This window comes from Pinus tabuliformis, chromosome 3_2 (genome assembly GCF_031772625.1).
Source record: "Pinus tabuliformis cultivar Carrire ecotype Pingquan chromosome 3_2, CPIR1, whole genome shotgun sequence".
In the NCBI taxonomy this organism is placed as follows: Eukaryota; Viridiplantae; Streptophyta; class Pinopsida; order Pinales; family Pinaceae; genus Pinus; species Pinus tabuliformis.
Genome location: NC_142302.1, coordinates 107,614,754 through 107,633,511, shown reverse-complemented (window position 1 = coordinate 107,633,511; position 18,758 = coordinate 107,614,754). Strand labels below are relative to the sequence as shown.

At 36.9% G+C, this 18,758-nt stretch overlaps 1 pseudogene; it reads right to left on the bottom strand.

The window, feature by feature from the left end:
- Nucleotides 1–16,365: 16,365 nt before the first annotated feature.
- Nucleotides 16,366–17,234, bottom strand: LOC149180068 (sugar carrier protein C pseudogene; annotated as a pseudogene).
- Nucleotides 17,235–18,758: the final 1,524 nt, after the last annotated feature.

Below are 18,758 nucleotides of genomic sequence, written 5' to 3'. Positions count from 1 at the left end.
TCCTCTAACAACAGTAAAGTTAAATTGCCAATCAAACAAGAATAAAGTTTAAATAATCAAGAAAGCATAAGATCCCTTTGCCAAATCCTCGATAGTGGAAAGTGGATACAAAAATCGATTCAAACAAGGAGCAAAAAGCAAGTGGAAGGACATTCAGAGCCATAATAGATCTCTAAATCTTCAATTGCACTTGAACATGCATAGAACTGTCAACAAAGGTATGCCTCATAGGGTTGACCTAAATTTGAAAGGATCTCAATGAACCTAGCCAGATGACTATGGAAGTACAATCTTCAAATGCAGACTCTGCCAAGATGCAGGCCGTCTAATCACTTCCTGCACAAGAAAGGTACAACAAGTGGAAGGACATTCAGAGCCATAATAGATCTTCCATAGATGGCCTGCTGTGGGATCCAAAAAGTTGAGAGGACGAAAATAAGACCTGGTTAATTTAGAAGACAACCAAAAGGAAAGGAACCAAAATTATAGAAACAACAGCTACAGAGAAGGCCCATGAAGAAGGAAGAAAGCTTCTACAGACTCTCGAGTCTCAACACAGGAGAAGACCACAATTGAGATCAAGAACCAGGAGAAGAAAACCAACCACAGCCGAATTTGTGAAAAAATGAAATGAAGAAGACCACAGAACATCAAGATCCCTTTTCCAAATCCTCGACAGTGGAAAGTGGATACAAAAATCGATTCAAACAAGGAGCAAAAAGCAATCTCTAGTTGGTGGTTTTGTTTTAGCAGAATAGACAACATCCTCTAACAGCAGTAAAGTTAAATTGCCAATCAAATAGGAATAAAATTTAAATAATCAAGAAAGCATATATATAACTGAATCAATTCAATTGGGAATTAATTTTGAATCAAAATTATAAGACTCTGTATCTGCTCTGTGGCTAATGTAAAATTCATGGCAGAGGATTTTCTATCATGGTCCATGGATGAAATACTACATTGGTTAAGTTAGAATGATTCCCCTTCAGTACAAAGTATAGACCAGAGATTTAAAATACAATTTAAAAACCTACAGATTAGAGTGTTAAGATACAATGTTAACCCCATTAAGTGTGAAAGGCCACGTCCCCAAATTTTCCCAACTGGTACTGATAACTCCCAACCTTTTTAGAGAACGTAAAGCATCAATTCTTTTTGTTGGGGAAAGAAGCTACCCAATTTTCTTTTTGTTGGGGACAGAAACTACCCAATTTTTGCCCTTGCATGGGAGTGGGAATGTGTTGCATGAAGGATTCTCAAGTAGAAACCAGACAAGAATGCACGAAAATCAACCCTAGGCTAGTTGTGGTAAACTCTCACCAGTTCACAGCTAACCGTAGAAGAGGATCTTATCATGATACTAAATGAAGGATTATGCTTTTAAAAAATCTTAAGTAGCTATGAAAAATATTAATGAGAACACACTTCTACTTTATTCTTCTAAAAATCCTTATCAGGCTAAGCGAATATACTTCTAATTTATGCATTTCAATCAACCATCAACCGACATTACCCTCGGACATATCCTAGCTCGATGTGGTGTCCACTGAATGTGCTTTGGCAATGCCAATTCTCCAGCCAATCAAGGATGACATCATGACATTCCAATGTAACGTTTGGGATAGAAGCAAGCCACTGAATCATGATAAATCAATGTACAAATCTAAGTTGTTGTAGAAACTCATGCAGATGTATAGTAGACAATATTTTCCAATGCCATTTGCTTCAGATAGGACCCTTAGAAGCATAAACAATATGCAATTTATTTGTTGTTCAGCATAGGCTCCCTTGTTTTAGTTTTCCTTTTCTAATCTTTGAACTTGACAATAAGGTACAAACCAATTATTGCATTATTCATCATTATTTCTGACTATCGTGGCAACGGAACGAATCACTGATAGAAGTCTGAATTTAGAGAAACCATCTGAACAAATCACTGAAAACAAGTCTCAGCACAGGAGAAGACCACAACTGAGATCAGGAACCAAGAGAAGAAAACCAACCACAGCCGAATTTGGGAAAAAATGAAATGAAGAAGACCATAGAACATCAAGATCCCTTTGCCAAATCCTCGACAGTGAAAAGTGGATACAAAAATCGATTCAAACAAGGAGCAAAAAGCAATGTCTGGTTGGTGGTTTTGTTTTAGCAGAATAGACAGCATCCTCTAACAGCAGTAAAGTTAAATTGCCAATCAAACAGGAATAAAGTTTAAATAATTAAGAAAGCATAAGATCCCTTTGCCAAATCCTCAACAGTGGAAAGTGGATACAAAAATCGATTCAAAAAAGGAGCAAAAAGCAATGTCAGGTTGGTGGTTTTGTTTTAGCAGAATAGACAACATCCTCTAATAGCAGTAAAGATAAATTGCCAATCAAACAGGAATAAAGTTTAAATAATCAAGAAAGCATATATATAACTGAATCAATTCAATTGGGAATTAATTTTGAATCAAAATTATAAGACTCTGTATCTGCTCTGTGGCTAATGTACAATTCATGGCAGAGTGGACATTCTATAACAAGGTGGGGACTCTACTGAGCATTCATGTGTAATATCCATTTGATGCTGGGAAAACTTTTCCAAAAAAGGCACTCTTGGAAACCTGGAAACTATTCAGAATGAAAACATAGTACAAATTCATGCATCTTTCTGGCCCATAGGCATACAATCTAGGGCCAATCAAGACTTTTAATAGCCTGGATAAATGAAAAGCAAGATTCCTGAGCTATATAATAATAAATGCAGAATACAATTATGTTTGTTGACACCTAATCCGAAACGGATGGGTGAACTGGACAGTCATCAAGAAGATGAACTGATCCATTGTATTTATGTATATAAATATGAGTTAGCTAATGAATAATAATATCAATTTTCTCTCCCGCTCATTCTGGAGTTACCCTGGCCTGACATGGTATCAGAGCTCAGGTCCCAGTCCCTAAAATAGCTGTAACTCCTGCCTCTATCCTGAGACTGCGCATCCATGCCTCTGTCCTGACATTCTCTGCCCTGACATTATCTGCGCATCCGTTTTGATTTCCCTGAGCGTTCTCCTTCTGCATAGCCGCAGGGAAATGAAGGTGGACTCTGGACGGTCGTTCATACTAACGGGTGCTCCTTTGCATGAATGCTGAGACTTTGTTTGGGCGGTACGTCCTACCCCGCCACAAAAACGACGGAAAGAGCCTGCACGGAAAGCCGACTTGTCGCAGAAACTTGTTTGGTATCATCGTTTGGTAAGAAAGCCTCCCTCGACTTGTCACAGAAACTTGTGGGAACTTTCTTATTCTTCAAGGTCATTGTTCTATACTTAATCTGGATTTCTCGACTTACTTTGTCTCCCAATCAATGTGAAAGGCTCCATTTACAAGCAGAATCTCCTTGACTAAACTTGTAATTTGGTTGCATTAAATTAGTATCTCAGACTATCAGAGAGAACTCGTTTTCCTTCTTTGGTGCTCCCTTATTCTGTATCTGTGGCGGAAACATTGTATGGAGTTGGCAAAGGAACTATGAATGGGCGTAATCGACACACCGTATATTCGTTTGATCCCCAGTCCGCAGTTTTATGTGATGGTATTCGTTTGATCCCCAGTCCGCAGTTTTATCTTTGCAATTGATACGTTGAAAATATAGCCAAGTCCTTTGTCTATATTTGCTATGAAATTCCCATGCCTGCCTGATGCATTCCCGTCTGCGGATGTATGGATGATGCATCTCATCTTTGTATTTGGCTTGACTGCTATATGTATTATGTACAGAGAAAAGGGGTCAATGATAGACGGTGTTCATTTTCATATGTAATTGGATAAATTATGTACAAAAAAAAAGAAGATCGCTTGGCATTCGGTTGGTCTTTAGAGGAAACTTAGTACAGGGTTGATTGTAATTTTGAGTGCATGCAATCTCAAAGATCAATTTCCATTTGAGGTAACATCTGCACTATTGTCATTTGATAAAACAGCATGTTGGCTGAGATTTCAAATGTGAGCCTCCGCTATTTGCTTGAAAATTTTGGCATCTCCGACTTCTTTCTTATACATTAGCTTGCCACATTGCTCCTTTTTGGGTTCTGTGAAATGCTAGTGGGCTGCGGATTTCTTTAGGTTGGGTGTTCGAATTCCGGCAGTTTGACATGATATATTGATATATATTGAAGTGATCCTTGAGAATTTTTTTTTCTCTCAAAACATAGTAATATTGCTGATATAAGAAATGCTGATATAAGAAATGTTGATGCAAATGTTAGAAGAAAATAAAGTGCATAAGGCTGTGGCATAAGGATTTTTTTAGCAGAAGTTTTTTTTATCAACAGAAGTTTTTTTAGCAGAGATATTTTTTACAGAATGCATTCAATCATTTCTATGGTAGGAATAGTTCTCACTGGCAAGGAGAACTATTCAGAATGGTCTCGGATGGTAAAACACACCCTCATCTACAATGAGCTGTGGAAAGGAGTGTGTGTCGGAGAAGAAGACAAAGACCCTGTGCAGCCTACATCAGATAAAGAACTTGTCATCTGGGAAAACAAGAATAGCAAAGCCTATGCATTGATCACAGCATCTGTAAATGAAGAAGTAAGTCGTCATATTTCATCCTATTCCACTGCCTTTGAAGCTTTACAAAAGCTGAAAGAACTCTGTGATTCACATTCTGCACTTGAAGTTGTTCAACTCATGATTAAACTCTTCACTCTTGAACTGAAAAATAATGATCCCCTTGCTCTTGCATCTGAAATAAAGTCTATAATGCATGATATTAAATCCACTAAGGTTGAGCTGGATATCTCTCTTATTGCCTTTCTCAAAGCACTCTATCCTACCTACTCCAATTATCTTGAGTCTTTACAAGAAAATGGAAATCTTAAAGACATAAACTTTGAGTCTCTTGTGAAAAAGTTTGCTGAAAGAGAGAAAACCTTTGGAAAGAAAACAATCCCTGAATCTTCTGAAGAGACTGTTTGCCTTGCTCATAAAGAAAAGCATCCTGCTCAAGATTCTACAAGAGGAAGAGGTGGACGAAGAGGAAGAGGAAGATACTTCAGAGGCAGGGGGGGCAGACATTCTCAAGCAGAAAAGGCAGATCTGCATTGCATTCGCTGCAAACGAAATGGATCACATGATGCTTCTACATGCAAGCTACCATGGGACAAGATTGAGCAGAGAAGAAATCAGAAGAAAGGTAAAACTGATGACACAGACAAAGGTAAAGCACCTGAATCCGCTCACTATATTGAGGCACAATGTAACATTGGAGTAAATGAAGATTTGTTTAATGCTTCACTTTCTTCTTCGAAAAATGACTGGTTGCTTGATTCAGGAGCAACCTGTCATATGACTCATAGGAAAGATTTTTTTGAAGATTTCACTGATAATGTTGATGGAGCAGTATACTTTTCAGATCAGTCAAAAATCAAGCCATTAGGGCTTGGCACAATCAGGCTTAAACTGCCTGGTCTTCCAGACTTTCTTCTGGATCATGTTCTATATCTCCCTCAGCTCAAGAGAAACTTGCTGTCCCTGGTCCACATCCGCCAGCAAGGTCACTCCATTCACATGTTTGATGGCAAGCTTGAGGTAAGAAAGGCATCTGACCACTCACTTGTCATGAGGGGTATAGAAGAAGAAAGACTTCTTAAACTGCAAGGAACTTCTGCTCATGCACAACATTTCTCATATATTTCTCATCATGAAGAAGGTACACTTCCGTCAAGTTTATTATGGCATGCTAGATTTGGAAATTTAAACTATGATAGTCTCCACTTGTTGAAGAAAAATGGTGTTGCTGGTTTGCCTACAATTCCTAGAAAAATAAGCAATGTGATGCTTGCATTCTAGGAAAGCATAGCAAACAGTCTTTTCATGATTCACATTCAAGAGCACATAGGAAGCTTGAACTCATTCATTCAGATTTATGTGGTCCAATGCCTGTTTCTTCTGCAAATGGAAATAAATATATCATGACATTTATTGATGATTACACCAGAATGTGTTGGGTTTATTTATTGAAGAACAAATCTGATGCTTTTCAAACATTCAAGAATTTTCATAAGTGGATTGAAAATGATGCACAATCTCATATTGGGTCTATTCGCACTGATATTGGAAAAGAATATACATCAAATGAATTTGAAAACTATCTTCGCCAACATGGGATTAAACATCAAACAACTGTACCTTGTAATCCCCAACAGAATGGTGTAGCAGAAAGAATGAATAGAACAATCTTGAATATGGTACGATCCATGATTTTCTTCAAAAATGTAAAGACAATGTTTTGGGCTGATACTGTTCTATGTGCTGCATATATAAAGAATAGATGTCCATCCAGTGCTATAAGAAACAAGACTCCTTATGAATTGTGGTATGGACATGTTCCTTCGGTAAAACATCTCAGGATCTTTGGTTCCACCTGTTATGCTTTAATACCAAAGGTACGTAGAAACAAACTTGGTGCTAGAAGTCGTAAGTGTATCTTCCTGGGGTATTCAAACACATCTAAAGCATACCGCCTCTATGATGAAGTAAATAAAAAGTTTGTTTTATCTAGAGATGTCATTTTTCTTGAATCATCCAAATTTGACAGTGTTGTTGAGCGGAAACTTGATCGCTTGGATAGATTCACAAAACCGAAATCATTTCAAGAGTTTGATAATCAGATTCCACATCTTGAAGGGGGGATTCCTATACTAGATCAACATGTGGAATCTTCTTCTGAAGAACAATCTCCCCTGCATGACACTCCAACAACGGATGATGCTTTAAGTGATGTAATTGATAGAATTGGGAGACTCAATCTTGATTCAGACCCAACTCAATCAACAGAGTAGCCTGGACCATCTCAGAAAGGTCCCCCAAAGTGGCTGACAAAGACACTTGAAAGTGTTCATCCTGATGAAATTGGAAAAACAGGAACCAGAAATACAAACCGACAAGATGGAGGTGATGTAGATAACTCTAATTCACCTGTTGATATGGATGTTACTTATGATTGTGAATTGAACTTGTCTACAGATTTTGAACCAACTTCCTTCAAAGAAGCTGCTTCTCATGATGAATGGAAAGAAGCGATGCAGAAGGAGTATGATGCCCTCATAAAGAATGGCACTTGGAAGCTGGTTGATCCTCCATTTGGAACAAAACCAATTCGCTGCAAGTGGGTCTACAAGAAAAAATACAAAGCTGATGGCTCACTTGACAAGCACAAAGCTAGGCTTGTGGCAAAAGGTTTTACACAGAAGGAAGGGGTCGATTATGAGGAAACTTTTTCCCCCACAGCAAAATGGGCCACCATCCGGACACTCTTTGCACTAGCTGCTCAGAACGGTTGGAAAGTCCATCAAATGGATATAAAAACTGCATTCTTGAATGGAGATCTAAAAAAGAATGTTTTTATGTCCCAGCCTGAAGGATTTGCTATGAAAGGACATGAACACAAAGTATGCAAACTTGTGAAGTCCTTGTATGGCCTCAAACAAGCACCACGAGCCTGGTATGAAAAACTAACTGAGCATCTTCTGAAACTCAACTTCAATCATTTTGATCTTGATGATGCAACTTTATTTGTCAAGAAAGTTGGCAAAACAGTTGTATATCTTGTGGTATATGTAGATGATATTTTAATGACAGGGAACAATGAAAGCTATATTGCATCCATAAAGAAAGAATTAGGAAATTTTTTTGAAATGACTGATTTGGGCTATGTTCATTACTATCTTGGCATTGAAGTAACCCAACATCCAAAGTCCATATTTATTTCTTAAAAGAAATACATTGGAGATTTGTTAAACAGATTTGGCATGACAGAGTGTAATCCCCTTTGTACTCCAATGGAACAAAACTTGAAGCTCACATCTATTGAAGGAAAGGAATTTGAGGATGCAACAAAGTATAGACAGCTTGTAGGAAGTCTCATCTACCTCACTACTACCAGACCAGACATTTCATTTGCTGTTGGAATCCTCTCTAGGTTTATGCAAAAGCCTTGTGAGGGACATTGGTCTGCTGCAAAAAGAGTTCTAAGGTACTTGAAGGGAACTCAAGACCTTGGAATCAAGTATACATAGGTGGACGACTTCAACTTGATTGGATACTCTGATTCAGACTTCGATGGAGACAAAGAAACTGGGGTATCTACTTCAGGATATGCTATGAGTCTTGGATCAGGAGCTGTCTCCTGGAGATCACGCAAACAATCAGTACCAGCAGATTCCACAACAGAAGCAGAATATGTGGCAGCGGCTGAAGCAACGAAAGAAATTGTGTGGCTCAGGAAAATTCTTGAAGATTTGCAGGTAAAACAAATACAATCAACTCCACTCATGATTGATAACACATCTGCAATAAAGTTGGCCAAGAACCCAAAGTTCCATGATCGTACTAAGCACATCAATACTAAATATGATCTGATCCGACATCATGTTGAGGCCAAAACAATCCATCTCCGTCATTGTTCCACAAACGAGCAAATTGCAGACATCTTCACCAAAGCGCTTGGAAGAGAAAAGCTTGAAAGATTCAGAACGATGCTTGGACTCACCAACATCCCTTCAGATTAGGGGGGGAATGTTGACACCTAATCCGAAACGGATGGGTGAACTGGACAGTCATCAAGAAGATGAACTGATCCGTTGTATTTATGTATATAAATATGAGTTAGCTAATGAATAATAATATCAGTTTTCTCTCCCGCTCATTCTGGAGTTACCCTGGCCTGACAATGTTGTTGCCCTTTTAGAAAATGTCATATCAGTCATCATTAAAGTTGGGCTATGCTCCTGAGGGTCAGAGAAAAAAAGCTTGTGTGATCTTGAAATCTCCCCCATTTTGTTGAACTGGAAATACATATCTTGACTTTCTTCACTGTCCATGTTTTAACATGATTTGACCACAGGATGGTCTGTGTCAACAAGTAGTGAGACAACACCTACAGATTAGAGTGTTAAGGCAGGGGATCTAATATACATAATGCATATAAAAGAAGGAACTGTTTGGTCTGGCTCAAATTATTGCTGAAACCGATTTCATGACCCAAAAAGTATCTAAACAATTCTGAGTTTTCAAACAATTCACACTCAGTGGAAATGACAAAAAGGGTTTCTGTAACGAAAGGACACTCAGTGGAAGTATAAAATGGATAAAACTTACAGGAAATAGATGGTACAAGTGGCTCAAGAGGATTTCAATTTTTTGGATTCGGTTGGTTAGCACCTAATTCAACTATGAACGTATGAGAGATACTTACAATGAAATTATGCTTAATGGTTCAATGCCTCACGCATGTACCCTTTACTATTGGTTGGTACCCCTTGCAAGATTCAAATAATTTTTTACCAATGTTTATCTCAGGTATTATAGACCAACGAGGAGAGTAAAATCTTCAATTGCACCTGAACATGCGTAGAACTATCAACAAAGGTATGCCTCATAGGGTTGACCTCGATTTGAAAGGATCTCAATGAACCCAGCCAGATGACAATGGAAGTACAATCTTCAAATGCAGACTCTGCCAAGATGCAGGTCGTCTAATGACAGGCTGCACAAGAAAGGTACAGCAAGTGGAAGGACATTCAGAGCCATAATAGATCTTCCATAGATGGCTTGCTGTGGGATCCAAAAAGTTGAGAGGACGAAAATAAGACCCGGTTAGATTAGAAGACAACCAAAAGGAAACGAACCAAAATTATAGAAACAACCGATACAGAGAAGGCCCATGAACAAGGAAGAAAACTCCTACAGACTCTCGAGTCTCAGCACAAGAGAACACCACATTTGAGAACAAAAATGCTTCTTGAGGTTGGTTTGCAGCTCTAAAAGGGGCATTGTCTCAGATGGTGGACTTGGGAGGTGATTTGTTGCTTTTGACGCAAAAAATGAAACATACATAGTCGTTAAGCAAATAGTAAATGTAATATGCAACCACTGATCTATGCACAGTAATGAACCAAAGTTCATGAGACAAAACTTAACAGGTATTGCACATATAGCAACAGTGTCACACACCCATTCTGTCTATGAGCAAGATATCCAAAGGTATCTCTCATCCTTTGTCCAGTTCACAAATATTTTGTCCATATCCATCCTGGCCCATCTCCTTTCCTGCTTCAGAATCCCACATATACATTTCACTTAATTTGGGAGTTTGTTTTTTAAGAAAAGACTCACTCTCTGCCCACAGGATAACAAATATGAGAAAAATAACAAATATTTCTCTTTTTCAATTGGGTACAAACATCAACATGGATGGAAAAAGGAGAAAAATTGTCTATTAGCATTAATCAATTTTTTCACTTTAATGTTGTTTTTCACTGTTTTGGTGTATTGCTATGTAAACCTTACAGTGTAATCTTTGTTCAACTCATATTGCAATTGATATTTATGTGACGTAAGAAGTTTTCATCTGTTCTTGCAAGTAGGATTTAAAAATCATAATAATAGTAGTTGTTAGGTTATAGTGGTAGTAGTTGAAATTAACTCCATGTCACCAAAAAGTAAGAAGTAAGAGACCAACAGATTCTTCTCAATAAGGGAAAAAAGAAATGAACGTTGCCAGATAGGAGGGTTATTAGCAATTCTGTGTTTTCTTCTATAATAAATGGTGTCAGTCCCTATATCTTTTCCTAAAGGTTGAAGTAAAAGATTCTCCTTTCCCCCGAGTTGATTGGGAGGATAATGCAATGGTAGAATGCAGAATTCAAGAACCATCGCTTTTTGGTAAGTGGCTGTTTCGCTTATTGAACAGAGCTTCTGGAAATATTTGTGCATTTAACACGATCTAGAGTACAAGTGAAAATCATGCGTTGTTAGACAATTCTTTCCGGGAAGTTTAAACACGGGTTGATCTGCTGATTTACCGGAAATGCTTTCTTGAAAAGGTCGATTTTACATTACTAAGAAGTTTTTGCTTCTTGAAAACTGAGTCCATAATTGACTGTAAGACACATGGTAGAATTCTTCGAAATCAATTCGAAACACTAAAATTCCATATCCTATTCACTTATTTATAAAACTTTCATATCAATTTAAACAGTAAATGGCACCATTTCATACTTATTTCACTTTAATTTAGTATGTGAGACTTTTTATGGATATAATAAGCTTTAGAGGATTTACGTCTATTTTCAATTGTAATTTCGTTGAGCAATTTCATTAACCTTTGTAGTATGTACTGTGAACAGTAAATGTTTAATATATCTTTATAAAAATTATAAACTTTTAATTGCATTCATGTTAAACAATAACAATAAATAAAAAAATATGGCTATAGTTAACTCTTAGATGTTCAAGGCTAAACATAAAATCCATGTTAAAAAATGGTCCATCTAAAAAAAGTCATCTCAACAATGACATTTGCATACCTATATTAAACATACGGCCATACTAAAAAAAACCTTGGTGTGGACACCGAAATTTACACATACGACAGAGGTAAACGTCGTTAAGTTACTCCTCTAAGGGATTAAATCGCTTATAATTTTCCAAATATAACATCAAAGCCATTATGGAAATTTTGGATAGAAAATTTAACGGCAACTAAAAGCAATGGATAACTAAATTTATATAGACATAACCCTATGTCAAAATTCTTAAAAATTTCGCCAGAAAACATCAAAACTACGTTAATGATATTTACTCGAAGCAGAAGTACTCCGATGAGATTTAAAGATCACACTAGTTTTTTATAATAACAAAAGTCAGTGCAGGCTTCCCTAGTGACAATGAAAAACACAAGTGCCTAATAAACAGACAGTGCTCTGTGTTTCCCAAGTCTAGAATCAAACATAGGTACCTAAAAAACAGAGAGTTATAGCTCTGTGTTTCTCTTGCCCTATATCAAAAACATCGTCTACAAATTATTAGGTTGATTTTATAATTAGGAAGCTTTCCCCCTTGAACAGTATGGGTATTTACTATTAATCTTCCTGAGGTGTAGGCAGCGGAGAACACTTGTGGTAGTAGTAATGGGAGTTTGATCTTGTCCAGTAATGGCAGATGCAATAATTCTGGTTGTTGATCTGCAGTTTTTGGCAAGCTAAGTGGTTTCAGTTTGATAGACACCTCAGTGATCCTGTTTAGAAGCCCAGTTTGTATATGTAATCTTATATAGTGTTTTTTCATTTTAAATTACCCATCCATCTATTGCAGGCTCTAGGCCCATCATTTACCAGCCAACTTTAGGAGGCTTTCCCCCTTGAACAATACGGGTATTAATCTTCCTGAGGTGTAGGCAGGGGAAGACAGTTGTGGTATGTAATGGGAGTTTGATCCTGTCCATTCATGGCAGATGCAATAATCTGGTTGTTGATCTGTAGTTTTTGGCAAGCTAAGTGATTTCAGTGTGATAGACACCTCAGTTATCCTGTTTAGAAGCTCAGTTTATATATTTAATCTTATATAGTGTTTTTTCATTGTAAAATTACCCATTCATCTATTGCAGGCTCTAGGTCCATCATTTCCCCACTAAGCTTTAGGAGGCTTTCCCCTTGAATAGTATGGGTATTAATCTTCCTGAGGTGTAGGCAGGGGAGGACAGCTTTGGTATTAGTATTGTGAGTTATTCCTGTCCAGTAATGGCAGATGCAATAATATGGTTCTTGATCTGCAGTAATTGGCAAGCTAAGTGGTTTCAGTGTGATAGACACCTCAGTTATCCTGTTTAGAAGCCCGGGTTATATATGTAATCTTATATAGTGTTTTTCATTGTCACATTTTTTGATCTTCATCTCAGATAATGAAGGCATCCCTATCTCCTGATTCATAAAAATGTGCAAAATTGTATGCACAGAATTCAAAATTTTGAGGGATCCATACTCGGTTTCCCTTAAGGTGCTAATTTACTCATTTGTTGTTGCAGGTTGACTGTTGGTCAGGAGACTGCAGCTTTTCTGGCTTCATGCGAAATACCGTTGAATGCTTGGGAAGAGTCAGGTCGTGCAAATAATTCAGAGAGTTTTAGTCTGAAGGAGCATGAAGGCGTTACATATGTTGCCTTCCCATCATTTCTCAGAATTGAAAGTTTCATCGATGGAGAGGGGACTATAGAAACAAACAACCAGGTATTCTCGGATTGCCTCAAGGGTTACGATGATAAACCAGCCCAAGTCCATCAGGGAGCTCTTAAGTTGTTCCTGAATATTATGGAGAAAACAGATTTCCAAGCAAAGGTAAAGTGATTTATCTAAATGCACCTGTCAAAAGTAAACTCGATTTCACAACAACAGGGTTTACTTCTGTTATTATAGATGAAATTATTGAAATTCAAAGGGAAAAGTAACATTGTGTTGATGTATTCCAGATCGATCAGTTACAGGCTTCCACTGACTCCCGCCAAAGAAAACTCAAATCCATTATATTTGTGGGTCATTCCTTGGGAGGGGCAGTTGCAACCTTGGCTACACTGTGGTTCCTGGAAGAGAGGATAAGGCAAATCTCTTCCTTTTGTATCACATTTGGTTGCCCTCTGGTCGGAGATGAAAGACTTGTGGAAGCAGTTGGCCGTGAGAATTGGGGAGGCAACTTTTGTCATGTGGTTTCCAAGCATGACATTGTTCCTCGGATGCTCCTTGCACCGATTGAGGCAATTTATGCGCCTTTGACTGCTATTTTTCCCTATTGGGATGGTAAAGTCCCATATTCTTCTATTCAAGACGCTTGTCGGATTCTTCTTAATAATGTCCTGCAGTATACTCCAAGCTATGTGTTTGATTCTCAAAAGTGGTCGGACAGGATCACACAGAGAAGCCCTTATAGACTTGTTGGCACTTACATGTTCTGCTCAAGCCGTGGTGCAGCTTGTATTGAGAATTCTGACACCGTTTTGAAGATGCTTCATTTGACAATGCAGAGCCATGAAAAGCCCTGGGATACTACAGAGGAGGACTGCTTTTCAGAGCATATAATGTATGCTTCGGTTTTGAAACATGTCATAGAAAACTCCAAAAATGGGAGAAAATTTGCATTTAATCCTGATTCAGAATTATCTTACGACATGGGAATTTCAGTGCAGTTAGAAGCTACTGCTGTTGGAGCTCAGGTAATACTCGATACTTTTCTTAAAATAACATCTAAATAACAGAGACAGAAACTCTAATGTTTAAGTTTTTCATCTAGTTTTTACATTGATAAATACTGGTAAAATATTTTGAAAAATATTGGTAAAATATATAGTCATTCTTCAAAGAAACCGATCATTTCAGCCCGAATTTTCCCAAAAACAACAGAAACCCCAACGCTTAAACAAGAAACCAGTCCAAAACACAATTCTAGCAGCGGAAATTTAAAGCCCAATGGAAATTTAAAGCCCCCATTAAAGCGGCCATAACGCTCCACCTTCACCTCAATCCTTGAGTATGGCAAGCGCTGGGTGGAAACTGGATATTTGATCCTAACGGTAGCAATTATTCGAATCGTCTAACATCAAATCAGACGGACGATAACGATGACAGCAAAGACCACAGGAAAGTTCATCTAAGAGGGAACGCCTTACGGCGTAATTATAAAAAAATAATTTTTTTACCTAATCTTTCTATATAAAAATATATAATTGGTCGATTCTAACTAAGTTATCGGCATGAACAGTCAAACAATCAATCTGTAAAGGACAAACAGATTGTGGCAAGATCATGGTCATAAAATGATATTATTTTATGCCGAAATCATTAAAAAATAATTAGTTCCTTTGTTACAGAATCTTTTTGTACAAAAATATTTAATTGATCAATTCTAACTGAGTTAACAGCATAAACAGTCAAACAATCAAACTGTAGAAGACAAACAAAGGATGACTAAGTCCGAGTCTATTTATATAAAAGTATATAATTGGTCAATTCTAACTGAGTTATCACCATCAACAGTTAAACAATCAAACTGTAAAATACAAACAGAGGATGACTAAGTCAGAGTCTTTTTATGTAGAAATATATAGTTGGTCAATTCTAACGATGTTATCAGCTTCAACAGTTAAACAATGACACTGTAAAATACAAACAGAGGATGACTAAGTCATAGAACCTTAACAGCTAAAATCTAGGCAGAGAATGAGGTCCTTGATTATGAAAAAAATAAAAAAGGATGTTAACAACGAATTGTATGAGATGTTATATTGATACAGTACCAGGAAGACAGAATCGCTCAATTGGAATGAAAATCTGAGTAAATTATTGAGTATGCCAATAGGGAAAAAAAGAAAAAGAAAAAGTATATTAGACATGGGGATATATTCAATATCAAGATCACCAAAACTAATAATGGAATGATTTCAGAGATTTTATCTCGACTTCCTTGCATTTAAATAAGAAATATTATACTTTTCAGTATAGATGAATCTCAGTTTTGAATCTATTATTCATAAAAAAGGGAAAAAGAAACCTGTTGCAAACCAACCAACTTCAGATATATATGGAGGGGGAACTTAAATGGCAACCAAATGGAATGGATACAACTTAACTAGCAGATGATCATCTGTAGTCCACCCTCGAGGAACAGGGCCCTCCGTCCTAACCTATCAACAATAAAAATTGAGACTACGATGGAAACCAAACTCATCACTCCAAGAATAGCTGCAGCCAAGAGAGAAGCCTGTGACCCAAATCCTATGGTCTTGAAGATGAGTGGAGCATAAAACACGACAGGACAAACAGATTGTGGCAAGATCATGGTCATAAAATGATATAATTTTATGCCGAAATCATTAAAAAATAATTAGTTCCTTTGTTACAGAATCTTTTTGTACAAAAATATTTAATTGATCAATTCTAACTGAGTTAACAGTGTAAACAGTCAAACAATCAAACTGTAGAAGACAAACAAAGGATGACTAAGTCCGAGTCTATTTATATAAAAGTATATAATTGGTCAATTCTAACTGAGTTATCACCATCAACAGTTAAACAATCAAACTGTAAAATACAAACAGAGGATGACTAAGTCAAAGTCTTTTTATGTAGAAATATATAGTTGGTCAATTCTAATGATGTTATCAGCTTCAACAGTTAAACAATGACACTGTAAAATACAAACAGAGGATGACTAAGTCAGAGAACCTTAACAGCTAAAATCTAGGCAGAGAATGAGGTCCTTGATTATGAAAAAAATAAAAAAGGATGTTAACAACGAATTGTATGAGATGTTATATTGATACAGTACCAGGAAGACAGAATCGCTCAATTGGAATGAAAATCTGAGTAAATTATTGAGTATGCCAATAGGGAAAAAAAGAAAAAGAAAAAGTATATTAGACATGGGGATATATTCAATATCAAGATCACCAAAACTAATAATGGAATGATTTCAGAGATTTTATCTCGACTTCCTTGCGTTTAAATAAGAAATATTATACTTTTTAATATAGATGAATCTCAGTTCTGAATCTATTATTCATAAAAAAGGGAAAAAGAAACCTGTTGCAAACCAACCAACTTCAGATATATATGGAGGGGGAACTTAAATGGCAACCAAATGGAATGGACGCAACTTACCTGGCAGATGATCATCTGTAGTCCACCCTCGAGGAACAGGGCCCTCCGTCCTAACCTGTCAACAATAAAAATGGAGACTACGATGGAAACCAAACTCATCACTCCAAGAATAGCTGCAGCCAAGAGAGAAGCCTGTGACCCAAATCCTATGGTCTTGAAGATGAGTGGAGCATAAAACGCGACGATGTTGAAACCCGCGAGCTGCTGAAAACAGGGAATGGCCAGAGCCATGACCAGATGAGGCCTGTATTTCCTTTTGGCAATGTTGCGGAAGGGATGCTTCACTTTCTTGGAAATGTCGCTGGCTTCTATTAAGTCCTGCAACTCCTCCTGCACGTCTGGCGTCCCGCGGATCCTCACCAGCACAGCCCTGGCTTTCTCCATTTGCCCCCTTTCAATTAGACTGTTGGGGGTGTCGGGTAGGGTGAAGGAACCTGTCAACATTATCAATGCTGGGACAGCTACCAGCCCCAGAGAGAGACGCCACCCCCAATTCTGGATCTTGGCAGTGAAATAGTTTACCAGATTCGCAGCAAGGATCCCAGTTCCTAGGAATAGTGTGAAGCCAATATTGAGAGCTCCCCTCAGTCTGGGAGGGGCCATTTCCGACAAATAAATAGGCACACACTGAGAAGCATGACAATTCATATCAATATTCAGCATTCCATAAACTCCATCCCGTAGCTTGATTGAATTCCTCCTCATATATAAAAGCCGGCATAGGTGGCAAGCTGTGCCATTTAGCTGATAACTGATCCAAAGCATTCCATATGAGCTTTTCCTCTTCGTCTTTCATCAAAATGTATAGTCATTCTTTAGAGAAACCGATCATTTCAGCCCGAATTTTCCCAAAAACAACAGAAACCCCAACGCTTAAACAAGAAACCAGTCCAAAACACAATTCTAGCAGCGGAAATTTAAAGGCCAACGGAAATTTAAAGCCCCCATTAAAGCGGCCATAACGCTCCACCTTCACCCCAATCCTTGACCCCAATCCTTGAGTATGGCAAGCGCTGGGTGGAAACCGGATATTTGATCCAACGGTAGCAATTATTCGAATCGTCTAACATCAAATCAGACGGACGATAACGATAACAGCAAAGACCACAGGAAAGTTCATCTCAGAGGGAACGCCTTACGGCGTAACTAGGTTAATGATAACTAATTAAAACCAACAATAACTTATCATATTCAAATTAACCGTAATCAACCACATACAATTAAAGTGGACCATAGCAAATTATAATTAATAAAATTTACATTTACTTAAATATAATCAACATAATTAACCAAAGTCAGCAATAACCTGTCATACAATGTCTAACCATAATCAACCACATACAATGTCTAACCATAATCAACCACATACAATTAAAGTGGACCATAGAAAATTATAATTAATAGCATTTACATTTAGTTAAATATCAACATACAACAATGATAATGAAAACAAAGAAAACACTAGTTTATAATTAGCCATAGTTAAAGACTCAACCTTAACTAATCATTATTAATCATATCAAAACACATTCATATATGAATAGCTAAAGTTATTTATAATCGACTTATTTTGACCATAGTTAATAAAATTATATTTTAATCAATCATGGTGAGCCATAATAAATTATACAACTAAGTCAACTACATGGCACCCTAAATAATTATCATAATGAATCATGCTCAACTATATTTAACAAGAATGAATCATATCTTACAATAATCACATTTGGTCTATTAACAATATTAATAGTTAATCATGGAAAATTTTAGGAAATTGTGGTCATCAATCTTGGTTAAAAATGTCTAAAAATGTCTTTTGGTGGGTTAATGTTAATGATTATCAATTATAGTCACCTCCATAGAATAATTTAGAATATTCTTAGTAGTATCAACAAATCAAAGCATAAAATTTATTTTCATAGTTAGCTATTCATATATGAATGTGTTTTGATATGATTAATAATGATTAGTTAAGGTTGAGTCTTTAACTATGGCTAATTATAAACTAGTGTTTTCTTTGTTTTCATTATCATTGTTGTATGTTGATATTTAACTAAATGTAAATGCTATTAATTATAATTATACAACTAAGTCAACTACATGGCACCCTAAATAATTATCATAATGAATCATGCTCAACTATATTTAAAAAGAATGAATCATATCTTACAATAATCACATTTGGTCTATTAACAATATTAATAGTTAATCATGGAAAATTTTAGGAAATTGTGGTCATCAATCTTGGTTAAAAATGTCTAAAAATGTCTTTTGGTGG